Source organism: Triticum aestivum, chromosome 5B (genome assembly GCF_018294505.1).
Source record: "Triticum aestivum cultivar Chinese Spring chromosome 5B, IWGSC CS RefSeq v2.1, whole genome shotgun sequence".
Classification (NCBI taxonomy): Eukaryota; Viridiplantae; Streptophyta; class Magnoliopsida; order Poales; family Poaceae; genus Triticum; species Triticum aestivum.
The window spans coordinates 311241893-311261823 of NC_057807.1; positions in this window are offsets into that span (position 1 = coordinate 311241893).

The window sequence follows — 19931 nt, forward strand, 5'->3', positions numbered from 1 at the left end:
TTAACAAAGGCAACATAGAACTACATTAGTGCCCTGTTAAATTTTGGAATTATTCTGGGTTTGTTTGTCGTTTTTATACATTAATTGAGTTTCTGGTCATTTAATGTGCATAAGTCAAATTTGAACTACAAGCACATGCTCTCATGCACCAAAGTTGGTTGAAAAATCACATTTGTGTCCTCGGGTGAATTTCTAGGTCCCATGCAAGAAATGAGAATAAAATTAAAACATTTGGGCATCGTGGCTCGGCCGAGAACATTGAGAAACTTGGTTTTAAAATTCTTGTAAATCCAAAACACGTCTGAAAATCATGAAACTTGGCATGGATGTCATGTCATGGTACTACCATGTTGTGGTAAAAAATTGGCCGAATAGGAACATATTTTGGTATAAGCTTCTTGCAAACCGAAGCTTCTCTCAAGAAGGCTCATGGTTCTGAGAGGGAACGTGCCACCTTTGAGTGCGAAACGATATACATTGTCCCCATTGAGTTTATTTACAAAGGCAACATAGAACTACATGAGTGCCCTGTTAAATTTTGGAATTATTCCGGCTTCATTTGGCCTTATTTACACATTAATTGAGTTTTTGGTCATTTAATGTGCATAATTCAAATTTGAACTACAAGCACATGCTCCCGCGCACCAAAGTTGGTTGAAAAATCACATTTGTGTCCTCGGGTGAATTTCTACTCCCTCCTTCCATTCATATAGGGAGTAATGCATTTTTTCAAGCCTAACTTTGACCAAATGTTAGAGCAATAATATATGACATGCAACTTACACAAAGCATACCTTCAAATTTGTATGTCAAAGGAGCTTCCAAATATATGATTTTCATAGTATACATCTCATGTGCTATTAATCTTGTCAATAGTCAAAGGCTGTCTTGAAAAACACATTAGGCCCTATATAGATGGAAGGAGGGAGTAGGTCACATGCAAAAAATGAGAATAAAATTCAAACATCTGGGCATCGTGGCTCGGTCGAGAACATTGAGAAACTTGGTTTTAAAATCATGAAACTTGGCATGGTGTCATGTCATGGTAGTACCATGTCGTGGTAAAAAAATTGGCCGAATAGGAACAAATTTTGGTATAAGCTTCTTGCAAATCGGAGCTTCTCTCAAGAAGGCTCGTGGTTCTCGGAGGGAACGTGTCACCTTTGTGTGCATAATTCAAATTTGAAATACAAGCACATGTTCCAGTGCACCAAAGTTGGTTGAAAAATCACATGTGTGTCCTCGGGTAAATTTCTACGTTCCATGCAAGAAATGGGAATGAAATTCAAAATTCTGGGCATCGTGGCTAGGTTGAAAACATTGAGAAACTTAGTTTTTTAATTCCTGTAAATCCAAAACACGCATGAAAATAATGAAACTTGGCTTGGTGCCATGACATGGTACCAACATGTTGTGGTAAATTTGCAGTCCGATTTGCGAAGGCGCACACATTAACAATCAACAAAGTCATTTTGGAACAAGTGTTGTCACGTTACAATCAGAAACACAAGTATTATTGAAACCGTGGGCATTCTACTTACTAGTACCATTTACGTGCCGCCACGCGTCCCCATTTTTATTAGCTAGGAGGCGCCATGCAGGGTAGCTATTTGAGTACGAGAGGCGTGCGATCAGACCCCTGCGCATGTTTATCGGGAGGAGAGCCCTTTGACCTCCATCTGCCGTCCACCTCTCTCCCAAGGTCTCCATTAATGGCGCCAGAGCCTCTGTTTAATGGCGTGGCTATGTCTCACTCGATTGAGATTTAAGAGAGAAAAAAGAAAATCTGAAAGCAGGGATCTTGATGTAAGATCCGACGGACCTATATAGCATCTACTGTGACTTATAGCAAGACTGATGAATATATAAGGACGATTAATTTATTTTTTGATGAAAGAAGGTCTTGCCCCTTCCTATTTTCATTACTGAAAACCACCACAATTCACAAGAAGTTCAGCACAACTCCAGCCTAACACGAAGGACTAAAAGCTACCAGATTGAAATCGCAGCATCCCAAGAGGCCAACAAAGGCCAAACATCCGCGCTAGAACCCAACATTTCACAACCGACGACACAATCCACATCCTAAACCGATTATTATATCGAAACAAACCAGGACACCAAAGGAAACCCAGCAGCAACTAGAAGAACAGCAACGCCAGGGTTGCCACAGCAAGAGTTTTCTTCATTCCAGCCTCGCAACATTGATCTTCCACAGAAAGATAAGGACGATTAATTATCTTACATAATTAGAAAGATAATTAAAAAAATCCACATGCGGCTACGCCCGAAATACACAAGGGCAAAAGAAGAAGGAAGACAAGGATCTGGCTCGCTGATCTCTAATTTCTTGATGTGTTGCTGCAGGCCGCGGGAACTAGTCTCCGCGGCGAGCAACGATGAGATCTTTCGTGTCCTCAAGACGCTGCTTGAGAACATCCACGGATTCCTCCACCAGCCTTTGGCGCTCGTTTCGGAGCATGTCATTCTCGTCCATAAGTTTCTTGACGATGACGCCGGTCCTCTTCAACAAGGCACTGGTCTCCTCCTGCTGGTCTGCACTTCGGACGATCTTCTCCCTCAGCAGGTCGCACTCGGCCTGGAGCCTCTCATTGCCCTCCCTTAGCTGCCGGATGACGCCGGTAGCCTATTCAAACGAGGCTTTCATGTCGTCCTGCAACCTCGCCCAGCTGGAGATCTGATCCATCTGGCTATGGATGATCGCATGCATGCGCCTGTAACAGTCATCGCCTTCCCGGGGCATCCCCAAGCTTAGGCTTTTGGCTATCCTTGAATATCTTGGGGTGCCATGGGCATCCCCAAGCTTAGGCTCTTTCCACTCCTTATTCCATAGTCTATAAAAGCTTTACCCAAAACTTGAAAACTTCACAACACAAAACTCAACAGGAAATCTTATAAGCTCCGTTAGTGAAAGAAAACAAAACCACCACATAAGGTACTGCAATGAACTCATTATTTATTTATATTGGTGTTAAACCTACTGTATTCCAACTTCTTTATGGTTTCTAAACTAATTTACTAGCCGTAGATGCATTGAAATAAGCAAACAACACACGAAAAACAGAATCTGTCAAAAAAAGAACAGTCTGTAGCAATATGTAACTAACGCAAACTTCTGGAACTCTAAAAATCCTACCAAAATATGAAGTCCTGGAAAATTTGTCTGTTGAACAGCAGCAAAAGGAATCAACGCAAAAGCACGTTCCTGTGATTTAACAAAATTATATTCGTGCGTGCAAAGTTTCTGTTTTTCAGCAGAATCAAATCAACTATCATCGTAGGTTATCCTATAGGTTCTACTTGGCACAAACACTAATTAAAAGATAAAAATACATCTAAACAGAAGGTAGATGCAAAAATTATTACTAAACAGCAAAAACAAAAAACATAAAGAAGATTGGGTTGCCTCCCAACTAGCGCTATCATTTAACGCCCCTAGCTAGGCATAAAAGCAATGATAGATCTAATGAGTGACATCTTTGGCACTAAATTCATAAGTAGCACGCATGATAGATTCGTAAGGTAATTTGACTTTCTTTATTGGAAAGTGCTCCATGCCTTTCTTTAAAGGAAATTGGAATCTAATGTTCCCTTCCTTCATATCAATAATCGCACCAATCATTCTAAGGAAAGGTCTACCAAGAATAATAGGGCAAGAAAGATTGCAATCTATATCAAGAACGATAAAATATACGGGCACCAAATTTCTATTTGCAACAATAAGAACATCATTGATCCTTCCCATAGGCTTTTTAATGGTGGAATCCGCAAGGTGCAAATTTAAAGAGCAATCATCAAGATCATGGAAACCTAGAATATCACATAAAGTTTTTGGAATCGTGGAAACACTAGCACCCAAACCACACAAAGCAAAACACTCATAATCTTTAATTCTAATCTTTATAGTAGGTTCCCACTCATCATTAAGTTTTCTAGGTATAGGAACTTCCAAATTAAGTTTTTCATCATAAGATTGTATCAAGGCATCAACAATATGTTTGGTAACAGCTTTATTTTGACTATAAGCATGAGGAGAATTAACAACGGATTGCAACAAGGAAATACAACCTTTTAAAGAGAAATTATCATAATCAAATTCCTTGAAATCCGAGATAGTAAGTTCAATATTATTAGAAGTTGAGGATTCTCCAATCTCACTTTTACCAAATTTAGCATCAAGATCTAAAGACTCCGAATTTTTGGGACGCCTTCTAGGCAAAGTTGATTCATCATCACTTCCATAATCATCAAAATTCATATTGCAAAACATAGATCTAATCGGAGACACGTCAATAACTTTAAGATCCTCATCATTATTTTTATGAAGACTAGAAGAACACGCTTTTATAAAGCTTTCCTTTTTAGCACGCAATCTAGCGGTTCTTTCCTTGCACTCGTCAATGGAAATTCTCATTACTTTGAGAGACTCATTGATATCATGCTTAGGAGAAGAAGATTCAAGTTTAAGAGAATTAACATCAAGCAAAAGTCTATCAACGTTCCAAGCCAAATCATCAACTTTGAGCAATTTTTCTTCAAGCAAAGCATTAAAATTCTTTTGAGAAATCATAAATTCTTTCACACTATTCTCAAAATCAGAGGGCATCTTATTAAATTACCATAAACATTATTGTAGGAATTTCCATAATTATTAGAGGGATTACTAGGGAACGGTCTAGCATTAAAATTTCCTCTATAAGCATTATTTCCAAAACTATTCCTACCGACAAAATTCACATCCATAGATTCATTATTATTCTCAATCAAGGAAGACAAAGGCATATCATTGGGATCAAGAGGAGTGTTTTTAGTAGCAAACATCTTCATAAGTTCATCCATCTTTCCACTCAAAACATTAATTTCTTCTATAACATGCATTTTTTTACTAGAAGATCTTTCGGTGTGCCATTTAGAATAATTAGCCATAATATTATCAAGCAATTTTGTAGCATCTCCTAACGTTATTTCCATAAAGGTGCCTCCCACGGCCGAATCTAAGAGATTTCTAGAAGCAAAGTTCAAACCGGCATAAAAAATTTGTATGATCACCCATAAATTCAAACCATGAGTAGGGCAATTGCGAAGCATCAATTTCATTATTTCCCAAGATTGGGCAACATGCTCATGATCAAGTTGTTTAAAATTCATAATATCATTCCTAAGAGTGATGATCTTAGCGGGAGGAAAATACTTAGAGATAAAAGCATCTTTGCACTTGTTCCAAGAATCAATACTATTTTTAGGCAAAGACGAAAACCAAACTTTAGCACGATCTCTAAGTGAAAACGGAAATAACTTCAATTTTACAATATCGTTATCCGTATCTTTCTTCTTTTGCATATCACACAAATCAACAAAATTGTTTAGATGAGTAGCGGCATCTTCACTAGGAAGGCCGGCAAATTGATCTTTCATAACAAGATTCAGCAAAGCGGTATTGATTTCACAAGACTCATCATTATTAAGAGGAGCAATTGGAGTACTAAGGAAATCATTATTATTGGTATTCGAGAAGTCACACAATTTGGTATTATCTTGTGCCATGGCAACAAGTAATCCAACACACAAGCAAATAGAAAAACGGCAAGCGAAAAGAGAGGAGGAGATTGGGAAAGAGAGGGTGAATAAAACGGCAAGGGTCAAGTGGGGGAGAGGAAAATGAGAGGCAAATGGCAAATAATGAAATGCGAGGGAGATGGTTTGTGATGGGTACATGGTATGTCTTGACTTGAGCGAAGACCTCCCCGGCAACGGCGCCAGAAATCCTTCTTGCTATGTCTTGAGCTTGCGTTGGTTTTCCTCGAAGAGGAGAGGGTGATGCAGCAAAGTGTAGCATAAGTATTTCCCTCAGTTTTGAGAACCAAGGTATCAATCCAGTAGGAGGCTCCTCAAAAGTCCCACGCACCTACACAAACAAACTGAGAACTCGCAACCAACGCAATAAAGGGGTTGTCAATCCCTTCACGGCCACTTGCGAAAGTGAGATCTAATAAAGATAGTATGATAAGATAAATATATTTTTGGTATTTTATAAGATAGATGCAAAAAGTAAAGAAGCAAATAAAAGTAGATTGAAATCAAATATGATAAGAGATAGACCCGGGGGCCATAGGTTTCACTAGAGGCTTCTCTCAAGATAGCATAAGTATTACGGTGGGTGAACAAATTATTGTCGAGCAATTGATAGAAAAGCGCATAGTTATGAGATTATCTAGGCATGATCATGTATATAGGCATCACATCCATAACAAGTAGACCGACTCTTGCCTGCATCTACTACTATTACTCCACACATCAACCGCTATCCAGCATGCATCTAGAGTATTAAGTTCATAAGAACAGAGTAACGCATTAAGCAAGATGACATGATGTAGAGGGATAAACACATGCAATATGATATAAACCCCATCTTGTTATCCTTGATGGCAATAATACAATACGTGTCTTGCAACCCTTTTTGTCACTGGGTAAGAACACCGCAAGATTGAACCCAAAGCTAAGCACTTCTCCCATGGCAAGAAAGACCAATCTAGTAGGCCAAACCAAACTAATAATTCGAAGAGACTTGCAAAGATAACTCAATCATACATAAAAGAATTCAGAGAAGATTCAAATATTATTCATAGATAAACTTGATCATAAACCCACAATTCATCAGATCTCGACAAACACACCGCAAAAAGAGTTTACATCGAATAGATCTCCACAAGAGAGGGGGAGAACATTGTATTGAGATCCAAAAAGAGAGAAGAAGCCATCTAGCTAATAACTATGGACCCGTAGGTCTAAGGTAAACTACTCACAACTCATCGGAGGGGCAAGGATGTTGATGTAGAGGCCCTCCGTGGTTGATTCCCCCTCCGGCAAAGTGCCGGCGAAGGCTCCAAGATGGGATCTTGCGGATACAGAAGGTTACGGCGGTGGAAATTGTGTTTCATGGTGCCCCTGGATGTTTTTGGGGTACGTAGGTATATATAGGAGGAAGAAGTACGTCGTTGACTGCCCGAGGGGCCCACGAGACAGGGGCGCGCCCTACAGGGGGGCGCGGCCCCCTATCTCGTGGGGCCCTCGGGAGCTTCTTGACTTGCACTCCAAGCTCTCCAGATCAGGTTCGTTCCAAAAATCACGCTCCCGAAGGTTTCATTCCGTTTGGACTCCGTTTGAATATTCCTTTTCTTTGAAATACTGAAATAGGCAAAAAAACAGCAATATGGGCTGGGCCTCCAGTTAGTAGGTTAGTCCCAAAAATGATATAAATGTGTAAAATAAAGCCCATAAACATCCAAAAGAGATAATATAATATCATGGAACAATCAAAAATTACAGATACGTTGGAGACGTATCAGCTGCTCTCGCGGCGAGGCAGGACATCTCTCGTGCTTCCGCTTCCATGCTCGCCTCTCCCTGGTGGCAATCTCTCGACCCAGAACTCACGCTGGCCATGGCAGACGCAAGGGAAGGATGCTAAATGACTTGTTTGTTTTTGTGGATGAGGAGTTGAGGAGGAATGTGTAGTCATCTTGGCATACTAGTATTTATAACCGAGTACTAATACGCTCCTAAGTGGGAAACCGTTTAGGTTGTGATCGGTGTGAACAGGTTTGCAATTAAATATAGCATGGAGTAATTTGGAATGTGACGAGACGCAAGCTCAAAATTTATTGACGGCTCTAGTTTCAAAGTGCGGCACTATTCCCGGATGGAGTAGTTCTTTTTCTACTCCCTCCTTTCCGGTTTTATAGGGCTTATCTCAAAATTTTAGTTTTTCCATTTTATAAGGCTCAATTTGGTTGTTCCCCGACACATGTTCAGATTCCAAGGTGCATTAAATCATTGCATGCAAGTATTAAGAGAAAATTGACCAATGCATGTACTTTATGCATGCATGCATTGCAATTAATGCATTGATAAACATAATTTTTTGAGAAAAACAAGAGCATTAATTAGGTGCTTTTGCAAACTACAAAAAATATTCCACCACTCACCATCTTGGTTGGTGAGATTTTTGAATTAAGCCCTATAAACCGGAAAGGAGGGAGTACTGTTGTGTACGTGCAATAACTGGCACCGTCATATACATATCTTATGGTTAATGGGGCGTTCGACAGGAATAGCCACGTGGCGAGCTCTAGGCTAGTCTTTTTTTCAGACGCATTAAACCTATCTCTCGGGACTTCCCGCACGCACCATCGTGCCACCCACAAAAACTTGTACTCTGAGTTTAGTAGTACGTTATACAGGAAGAGAAGAGGTGCACGCATGCACTCGTCCTCTCACACACGCGTCTGTGTTTTCTTGAAAAGGAGGATGATGACCCCCGGCCTCTGCATCTGGGAGTCACACACACATCTGTAGCTACGAATTATAGTGTTCTCAACCATCCGATTGGTTGTATCATGGATGTACCTATATACTAAAACATGTCTAGATACATCTATATTTTGATAAATGGAAGGCATGTATTGTGGAACGGAGGGAGTGCCTGTCATCAAAATGGATAAAAAGGGACGTATCTAGAACTAAAATACGTCTACATACATCTCCTTTTATCCATTTTGATGACAAGTAGTACTTCTTACCCAAAGGAACTTTATATCCAACAGACACAAAATATCCGTTTGACTGTTGGAAATTACTGGTCTGATGTCAAAGTAATTGCTGCATCGCCACCAAAACCCACCATTTCTTAAGCTAAAGTAGACCAAGGTAATCCCTATATTAGCATATTACTAAGATAAACAGAAGGCACTGTAGAAACATTTAGGACGTGAGCTTGTCAATCTGAATGTGGAGGGACACAAGCTTAGCCCCGGCCAGCAGCTTGGGCGGAACTGTCAAGAAGGTCAGCTCCTGCACGTCGACGTTGCCGGGATCCTTGCTGCTTGTCACCTCCATTTCCACCTTGATGGCGTCGGTCGTGCCTTTGGGCTCCCCCGGCGGGTCGTTCGCCCACAGCTTGGCCACGTAGTGCGGCAGTGGGGACGCCCCCGCTCTGATGCAGACGACCGACACGGCGATAGGCGCGCCGAAGTAGAGCACACCGCCAACCAAGAAAAACGCGCGGCGGTCCTCGTCCACGAACAGCAAGAGCCGTGGCTCGGACAGTGGCACTTGCAGCTGGAGCACCTTGCCGTACTGGATCTTGTGCACGAGCATGGGATGCGCGGTGCTGATGTGGTGGTTGAGCGCCGGCGGTGGGCCTTCGTAGCCGCAGACGAGCACGGGGCATTTGCAGGGGGCGAGCAGACATACGCTCTGGTGATCGGCGAGCTTGTGGTAAGTGACGTAGAGCCCAGAGCCTTCGTGCGGGCACTCCACCCTCACCGACGAAAGGACGGAGTCCACCGCTGTGTTCCGCACATCGAAGTCACCACCACGCTCGCACTTCTGGCACTGCCACTGGTTCCCGGGGCGCTCGACGTGGCAGTCCGCGCAGGCCAGGTGCCCTCGCTTGCACTGCAGAAATCAATCGAACAGCACATCAATCAAGAAACCTGCACCTTGCTCAATCAGCCGAACGGACAAGGTGTACTGGAACCTCATACACTGGAGGCGTCACGGGGCGGAGGCACAAGGGGCAGTGGAGCACGGTGAGGTCCATCGAGACCTTAGAGAGCTCCATCGCCGGGTCCTATTCGGTCTGCATGATCTCGCCCTCCTCGTGCACAACCATCTCTCAACTTGGGCCGGGGTATTACAAAGCTTTACCGTCACATATTTTATACTACTTCAAGGTGCATTAAATCAACACATGCAAGTATCAAAAGGAGAGTCACGGCATGCATGCATGTGTTGTAATTAATGCATCGTTAAACGCAAATTATTGAAATATATCGAGTGCAGTGCTTTGATGTGTCGCTTCAACTCATACATCAACAAGAAGTTTGATTATCCTCTCCCTCGCGGACTTAACTGCACCTGCCTTTGGCTGTATGACAGGTTGGCCACACACCTGTCGGGCCCATCTGTCATACACGCAAAGGCAGGAGCATCCCTCCCTTGCCCATGAGCGTGGTGGCTGGCAAGACTAGGAGAAGCTTTCGCTACACGCTCTCCCTCCCGCACGCGATGGACATGCAGTAGTTCAATCGGTGTCAGATGGCCAGAAGCGTAATGTAGTACTCCTCTAGTGTAGTAGTACTCCGTCATTGTTCGACTTCCCGAAGAGGCGAAGAGCCAAGCACAGCCCGGATGCTCGTGTGGCAGTTTCATGTGTAGAGTAGTCTAGGATAGCATGTATAGTGCCTGCAAGCTTTAAATCGTTGGGGTCGGCTCCATGCTATGTGGCCATTTCGAAGTTTAAAAAAAAAATAGTCTTCTGGCCCTACCTGTCATCCTGGTGATTGTAGTTTGCACGCTCATCTGGTCAAGATAGGAATATACATTTTAATTTGTTTTTTTTGAAAAGGGGACTCCCCGGCCTCTGCATCAGAACGATGCATACGGCCACATATATTTTAATTTGTGGTGGGTAAATGTTAGAGGTTGCAGCAAATATATTGTACACTGCGGGTCTTTCAGCCAAGTTTAGAGGCAAGCATGTGGGGCCAGTGCTATGATGTGTCGCGTCAACTCGTACAACGAGGAGAAGCTTGATTTTACTACACGCCTTCTCCCTCTCCCATGCGCGCGGTTGCTCGCAAACGAGGACAGGCTTTTGCTTAGTAGTACTTCTACAACAAGCTATCCGTCCCGCTCGCGGTGGACGGACATGCAGCAGTGGATTCGACACTGTAGAAGCAGTAGTAGTAACATCATTGTTCGTCTTCTCGAAGAGGCGAAGAGCCAAGCGCAAACCGAACGTTGCAGTTGCGAACATTGGAGCACACATATGGCCAGGCTCTTGCATGAGACAAAATTGCTATGTGAGCCCACTATTGTACTAGTACGTACAACTACTTGCTAGTATAGCCCTGTAAACCATAAAGGAGTATTTGCCCTTCTAGAGATTTCAACAAGTGACTAGACTACACCGAGGCGGAGTACATATGGAGCAAAATGAGTGAATCTACGCCGTAAATAAATACGTACTAGTTCTATCATTTTCCTCTCCGAGGTGCACAATATTGAGTATACTGACTAGTCTCTTTTTGACAAGCATTTACGTTTTTTTGACACAGTACAGACGCAAGCACTCATATACACACGCATACACTCACCCCTATGAACGCACACACGCACGACACTATCATCTTGAACTTTATGAAGTCACCATAGGCACCTCATCGTCGACAGGTCCATAGGTGCTTGAATGCCAAGGAGGGAGAGGGTAGCGGTTCCCGAGACGTTGAACGGTCAATGATGCATCCTCAATTACATGCAGAGGGAATTAATTGGAGAAGCAGAATAGAGCCAGCACGATGTGAATGCAACAGAGTTTGGACTCTCATATAATAAAGGCACCCCACCACTCCAATCCATCTACTCCCAAGTCTCTGCGCAACACTGCTCACTCCAATCCAAGACCAAGTGACCAGAAGCCACAAGCACCTATGGAGGCGATGGACGCGAGCGGCAGTCGGCTGTGCCAAATCATCCAAGGCGCCAGCCTACGGCCCCGCACCACGCAGCGTTTCTAGATGGTGCTGGCGACCGCAGGCATCGTAGCCCTCGCCGACGCCGGCTTCGCCTCTCGCATGGACAACATGATGGTCAACTCCATCCGCAAGTTCACCGCCGTCAAGAAGCACGCAGACGACCTTGCCGTACTGCTCTAGCCCGCGCGCCCAGGCTCCTCATTGCCTGCCACCCTCATCGGCCTCCATGGTGACGAACTCTTTCAAGCCCTGGTGGCCCTGCAGGTGCCGGAGGTCGCGACGAAGAATGTGCACCTCAAGGCCGCGCTCGCCGCGCAGCGCCTCGCCATGCAAGAAACCGTCGACCTGCACATCCACGTCTATGAGGAAATCGTCTACATAGGCCACTACAAGGCAAGTGAGGAGAGAAAGACGTTGGCCTTCTTCCAGCGGCTGGAATCTTTGGACGCCATTGTTCAGAAGCACGTCGACCTGGCCACGAAAGCCGCTGCTACTTAGGCGCCGTTCGATGGGCCGGCGCCCTGAGTCGAGGAGGTGGACGTCGTCGATGGATGCATCTCTTCTTCTTGCCTCCTGTAACCAGCACTGCATCGCCTCGTGGCCTTAATGTTTTATTAGTATAGTACTCCCTCCATTCCCAAATATAAGTCTTTCTAAAGATTCCGGCAAGTGACTACTACATACGGAGCAAAATGAGTGAATCTACACTCTAAACTATGTCTACATACATCTGTATGTTGTATTCCATTTGAAATAGTATCTAAAAAGGCTTATATTTTTGAACAGAAGGAGTATATGGCATTTTTATTCTAGTCGTAATGTTTTCACTGTGAGGTGGGGCCGCAGTTGAGCAAACCCACCCCACCCACCGGGCGTCGGCCGAGTTTAGAATTAGAAGAGAGAAACGAGGGAGGAGAGCTAGCTGTAGCACGGACGCTGTTGTCAGATGGGACTCGTGTTTATAGAATAGGAGTAGTACTGAGCACTCGTGCCTCTCTTTTTTTGAGGGAAAAATTATTCGTATGTCTAGTACCACTAGTTGGGTGCGTGCGACCTATAGCTGTCATCACTTTAGGTCTCCTTTTCGAACCACGGCTACGCTTCACAGTACATATTTTTTCACGCATTTATCCTCCTATATGTACTCCTAGGCTATTTCCACGTGCTCCCATTCGCCGACATGTGGGACAAAAAGCATCTGGGTTGTAGTGCATGCATGACTCGAAGCATATGCCGGGGTACTTTACATTTCAGACCTCACGAATTACATGCAAACCCCCCGCAGAAGAAGAAATAAATGAATGAATTACTACATGAAACCAGATTATTTTCGTGGAAACCGGAGCACGTTCATTAAATTTTGGACATAACACGTTTATAAAAAATGACCGGACCTAAACCAGTTTAAGGGCCTCTTTGATTTTTCCCGCAAAAAAGGGCCTCTTTGATTCGCAGGATACTAAAAACACAAGAATGGGGAAAGTATGATGGCGATGAACCGAGACGAGGAGAACTCTAACTCAGTTAGAGTTTAGAGTTAGATTCTAACCCTGAACTAACTCTAAACCAAAGAGGTGTATGGATGGCAGGGTTAGATTGACAATAAATGCTCTATCTCAATCATTTGACTACTTTGGACCCTATTTCCTGCCGGATTTGGAGGGTGCTTGGATACGTTTTAGTTCCATGACTAAAAGTAGTGGGACTAAAACTTGCTAGCCTCACCCATGCTTGGATCCAAATACTAAAGAGACTAAAATCAACTTAATGAGCATTTATTATCCTCCAAACCCTCCAATCTAGAACTCGCCTGTGTTAAAGGAGAGGAGTTAAATGAGGAGAGAGAGGACTAATCCACATTTTAGTAGGGGTACCCCTGACTAAAAATTTTTAGTCTCGAGACTAGTTTTAGCCCCTCTTTAGTCAAGGGTGCTTGGAACTTTAGCCTCTTAAAGAGACTATTTTTAGTCAGACTAAAATAAGTCCCTTGGATCCAAGCACCCTCTTGGTGTGTCCGGCTCTTCTGTGGCCTCCTCCCGCTCACAATTGACATAAGCGAACCATCTATACAAATCAAGCATGCAAAACATGATAATTTTTACTTTGTCCATACAAATGAGATATCCCACTTAAACATACAAGTCATCAATCAAGCTTGACAAAATAAAAAAACACTTCATGAAACAAAGAATGAGCTAACTCATCATGGAAGTCATTCACGATAGGGAGGGAGCCCGGAGCCCCTCACGCACCGAGCGAGGAGCTCGCCATCGTCGCTCTGGAGGAAGGCTCTGTAGAGCCCAAGCCCCGGGAACCCCTCCGACGCCGGCCCTTGCGAGTTGAGGTCGACATCGGCATGGGTAGCAGGGCCGCTTGCCGCCGACTGGGAACTTAATCTTTGGGCCTCTAGAAATAATGCAAGCCTGTAACTAAAATACCTAGAAAGGTGAACTGAATCTTTGGGCCTCTAGAAATAATGCAAGCCTGAAACTGAAATACCTAGAAAGGTGAACTGAATCTTTGGGCCTCTAGAAATAATGCAAGCCTAAAAGTGAAATACCTAGAAAGGTGAACTAAATCTTTGGGCCTCTAGAAATAATGCAAGCCTGAAACTGAAATACCTAGAAAGGTGAACTGAATCTTTAGGCCTCAAGAAATAATGCAAGCCTGAAATTGAAATACCTAGAAAGGTGAACTGAATCTTTGGGCCTCTAGAAATAATGCAAGCCTGAAATTGAAATACCTAGAAAGGTGACCTGAATCTTTGGGCCTCTAGAAAGATTTATTACCTCCTCAAGCAGCATCAAACAATTCCATGTGTGCACCACAAATCTATACCAAGTTTGATCAGGATCTACTTTTCCAAATCAGAATTAGCACTAGAGCAAGCAAGATCAATGATATGGCCGTGAGACAGAGAAGGAACGAACAAACTCACCCCTCTCGCAACCTCTCTGGTAGATGCGCCGCCGCCGTGCATGACAGAGGGATAAAAAGGACTGGTGAAGGGGGAGCGGGGCGACCTTCGAAGGCCAGAGGGAGAGGGCGGTCGGAGTAGGGCGGCGGAGGCCGGAAGGAGAGGGCGGCCGGAGGAGAGAGAGGGCGAGCGGCGCTTGGGCGGGAGGCCCTATGGGGAACAGAGAGGAGTCGTGCGAGAGGGGGGGAGCGATCTGGTGCGGGCAGGGGGGGTTTAGTTCTCTTTTAGTGGGCCCGAGGATAACTAACCCAATTAGAACCTCTCCACCGGGCAAGTTTTTTTAGCTGGGTTAAAGAAAACTAGCTCAAACTAACCCCTCTTGTTTCGATAATTTGAGGCCATTTCAACCCAAACTAGCTCTAACTCAGGGATCCAAACAAAGAGGAGTGTTACTGTACATGCTACATTGTGGACCGTAGCACATTGTTTTTATGGCCATATCACCATGTTGTTTTCTATTGCTGGTTCACTGGGCTACCGTGGTTCGCGCTGTTGGTTCACTGGGCTGTCGTGGTTCGCACTCCTCCGACCTGAGCAGTACTCCCTCCGTTCCTAAATATAAGTCTTCGTAGATATTTCACTGTGGACCACATACGGATGTATATAGATGCATTTTAAGTGTAGATTCACTCATTTTTCTTTGTATGTGGTCCATAGTGAAATCCCTCCAAAGATTTATATTTAGGAACGGAGGGAGTAGTATAGTACTAGTATATACCACATCATTATTTGCTCCTTCTTACTACTCCGACATGTGGGAGAGCCAGCATCCGGTTCGACGTGTCATGCACCAGATTAGAGCGCGGAACGGAAGGGGGGCATCACCCCGGTCGGAGCGCCAGTAATTCATGAGTATAGTGAGTGGTCATATCACAAGTCTTTCCAGTAGTAACGCGCCGTCAAATTGCACAGCCCCACTCGCTCACCCTCCTCGCCTCTCTGTCAAACCGCCTACCCGAAAACTGCCGCGCGCACTGCCCGGGAAAAGCCCCGCCCTCAACTTTTAACTACGCGAAAATAGTTCAAGCTTGTTCGTTCTATATAAATACAGTACTTACTGTATGTTTATTCACCCGTGGGGTTGTTCAATGAATGGAGGGCGGGGAGCACAAGTGAACAATACTGTAGTACTACTAGTGGTCACCTTAAATAGAGAGTTTCTTTTCTTTAATGCCACGTACACAAATTGAAACGCTTGTTGTGGAGAGAAAAAAGATAATCACTCCACTATATATGGACGCAGGGGCCTGAGTGCTTGCTTTACTAGGGTTGCTCTCTTCATTCTCTCATCCTCTCCAGATATAAACAAGACAGCGGTAGCGACATTTTCTCTCTGCTCACTGATACGTCTCTAACGTATCTATAATTTTTGATTGCTCCATGCTACTTTATCTACTGTTTTGGACTATATTGGGCTTTATTTTCCACTTTTATATTACTTTTGGGACTAACCTATTAACCAGAGGCCCAGCCCAGAATTGTTGTTTTTTGCCTTTTTCAGTATTTCGAAGAAACAGAATATCAAACAGAGTCCAAACGGAATGAAACCTTCGGGATCGTGATTTTCGAACCGAACGTGACCCAGGAGACTTGGACCCTACTCCAAGCAGTGCCCGAGGAGGTCACGAGGGTGGAGGGCGCCCCCCTGGGCGCGCCCCCTACCTCGTGGGCCCCTCGGAGCTCCACCGACGTACTCCTTCCTCCTATATATACCTATGTATCCCCGAACGATCAGAACAGGAGCCAAAAACCTAATTCCACCACCGCAACCTTCTGTAGCCACGAGATCCCATCTTTGGGCCTGTTCCGGAGCTCCGCCGGAGGGGGCATCCACCATGGAGGGCTTCTACATCATCACCATAGCCCCTCCGATGAAGTGTGAGTAGTTTACTTCAGACCTTCGGGTCCATAGCTAGTAGCTAGATGGCTTCTTCTCTCTTTTTGGATCTCAATACAATGTTCTCCCCCTCTCTCGTGGAGATCTATTCGATGTAATCTTATTTTTGCAGTGTGTTTGTTGAGACCGATGAATTGTGGGTTTATGATCCAGTATTATCTATGGAAAATATTTGATTCTTCTCTGAATTCTTTTATGTATGATTGAGTTATCCTTGCAAGTCTCTTTGAATTATCTTTTTGGCTTGGCCAACTAGATTGGTAGTTCTTGCGATGGGAGAAGTGCTTAGCTTTGGGTTCAATCTTGCGGTGTCCTTACTCAGTGACAGAAAGAGTTGCAAGGCACGTATTGTATTGTTGCCATCGAGGATAACAAGATGGGTTTTTTTATCATATTGCATGAATTTATCCCTCTACATCATGTCATCTTGCTTACGGCGTTACTCTGTTTTTACTTAATACTCTAGATGCATGCTGGATAGCGGTCGATGAGTGGAGTAATAGTAGTAGATGCAGAATCGTTTTGATCTACTTGTTTTGGACGTGATGCCTATATACATGATCATTGCCTAGATATACTCATAACTATGCTCAATTTTGTCAATTGCTCAACAGTAATTTGTTCACCCACCGTAGAATACTTATGCTCTTGAGAGAAGCCACTAGTGAAACCTATGGCCCCGGGGTCTATTCTCATCATATCAATCTATATCACTTTATTTACTTGCTTTGTTTTTACTTTGCCTTTACTTTTTACTTTGCATCTATCTATCAAAAATACCAAAAATATTATCTCTATCAGATCTCACTCTCGTAAGTGACCTGAAGGGATTGACAACCCCTAAGCGTTGGTTGCGAGTTGCTATCATTTTGTGTAGGTACGAGGGACTTGTGCGTGGTCTCCTACTGGATTGATACCTTGGTTCTCAAAAACTGAGGGAAATACTTACACTACTTTACTACATCATCCTCTCCTCTTCGGGGAAATCCAACGCAGTGCTCAAGAGGTAGCAAGAAGAATTTTTGGCGCCGTTGCCGGGGAGGCTTACGCAAGCAAGTCAACCATACCAAGTACCCATCGCAATCCCTATCTCTTGCATTACATTATTTGCCATTTCCCTCTCGTTTTCTCTGCCCCACTTGACCCTTGCCATTTTATTCACCCTTTCTTCGCCTTCTTCCTGTATGTATCTTTGGTTGTGTTTCCTTGTGCCTTCTTTTTGCTTGCATCTTTGCTTGCTAAAAGTCTATGGATCCTCATCCACTTGCTAATCTCTTTAAGAGTTCCAATGATGAACCTATTGCCAGTGAGTTTTGTGCACTAGATTATCTTTATGGAGTTTTGCTTGAAATCCGTGAATCTGAGAATTGTGATGAAATACTTTATGAAGTGATTCACGATAGATCTTTGAATAAAAAGCATGATTGCAATGATTTTACTATAAATTCTCTTGATGTCAATTGTGCTAATAATATGCAAAACCCTAAGCTTGGGGATGCTAGTGTTGCTATGTCTACTACTTGTTGCAATGATCATGATTGGGGTGATTCTTCCTATGATCTTGAAAATTTATTTAATCCCCATGATGAATATGAGATTGATAATATTGTTTGCAATGATATTAAAAGTGGGTTTGGAAGAGTGTCAACTTTAGATCCCACATATTTGGAGAATGTTCAATCTTATGAAATTTTTGATGAAAGTGGGTTTGGAGAGGTCATGACTTTAGTTAATGATAATCCCACTATTTTGGAAGAGTGTCAACTTCGCATGCATGTGGATCATGTTGAGAATATGTTATGTGATAGCTATATTGTTGAATTTTCTTATGATCCTACATGTAACTATTATGATAGAGGAAAATATGGTCGTAAAATTTTTCATGATAATAAATTACCTCTCGTTATGTTGAGACTGCTATTGTTTCTTTTCGCTTCATTGCATATGCTAGTTTTTGCTTGCTATGATAATTTGTTTGCCTATAAGATGCCTATACATAGGAAGTATGTTACACTTAGATGTGTTTGTCACGTGTTTCATGATGCTCTCTTTGTGCTTTAATTATTGTCTTTGATGTGAGCATCGTTAAAATTATCAATGCCTAGCTAGGGGCGTTAAACGATAGCGCTTGTTGGGAGGCAACCCAATTTTATTTTGTGTTTTTTGTTTTTGCTTCTGTTTAGGAATAAATAATCCATCTACCTTCTGTTTGGATGTGGTTTTATGTTTTAATTAGTGTTTGTGCCAAGTAGGACCTATAGGATAACCTACGATGATAGTTGATTTGATTCTGCTGAAAAACAGAAACTTTTCACGCACGAATTTAGTTATGATAAATCACAGGAACGTGCTTTTGCGTTGATTCTTTTTGCTGATGATCAATAAACAAATTGTCCAGGACTTCCTATTTTGGTAAAAAAATTAGAGTTCCAGAAAATTGCGTTAGTTACAGATTACTACAGACTATTCTGTTTTTGACAGATTCTGTTTTTCGTGTGTTGTTTGCTTATTTTGATGAATCTATGGCTAGTAAAATAGTTTATAAACCATAGAGTACAGTAGGTTTAACACCAATATAAATAAATAATGAGTTCATTACAGTACCTTGAAGTAGTCTTTTGTTTTCTTTCTCTAACGGAGCTCACGAGATTTCTGTTGAGTTTTGTGTTGTGAAGTTTTCAAGTTTTGGATGAATTCTTTTGATGGATTATGGAACAAGGAGTGGCAAGAGTCTAAGCTTGGGTATGACCATGGCACCCCCAAGATAATCCAAGGACACCAAAAAGTCAAAGCTTGGGGATGCCCCGGGAGGCATCCCCTCTTTCGTCCACTTCCATCGGTAATTTACTTGGAGCTATATTTTTATTCACCAACATGATATGTGTTTTGCTTGGAGCGTCTTGTATTATTTGTGTCTTTGCTTGTTAGTCTACCACAATCATCCTTGCTGTACACATCTTTTGAGAGAGCCATACATGAATTAGAATTTGTTAGAATACTCTATGTGCTTCACTTATATCTTTTGAGCTTGATAGTTTTGCTCATAGTGCTTCACTTATATCTTTTGAGCGTGATAATTTTTGCTCTAGTACTTCACTTAGATCTTTTAGAGCACGGTGGTGGATTTGTTTTAAATAAACTATTTGATCTCTCGTGCTTCACTTAGATTATTTTGAGAGTCTTTAATAGCATGGTAATTTGCTTAATGTTAATATACTTGGTGTTCAAGATATGTGAAACTTTCTTTTGAGTGAATTGAATACTAAGATAAGTTTGATGCTTGATAATTGTTTTGAGATATGGAGGTGATAATATCAAAGTCGTGCTAGTTGGGTGATTATGAATTTGAGAAATACTTGTGTTGAAGTTTGCAAATCCCGTAGCATGCACGTATGGTTAAAGTTGTGTAACAAATTTGAAACATGAAGTGTACCTAGCTTGTGCATCCTTATGAGTGGCGGTCGGGGATGAGCGATGGTCTTTTCCTACCAATCTATCC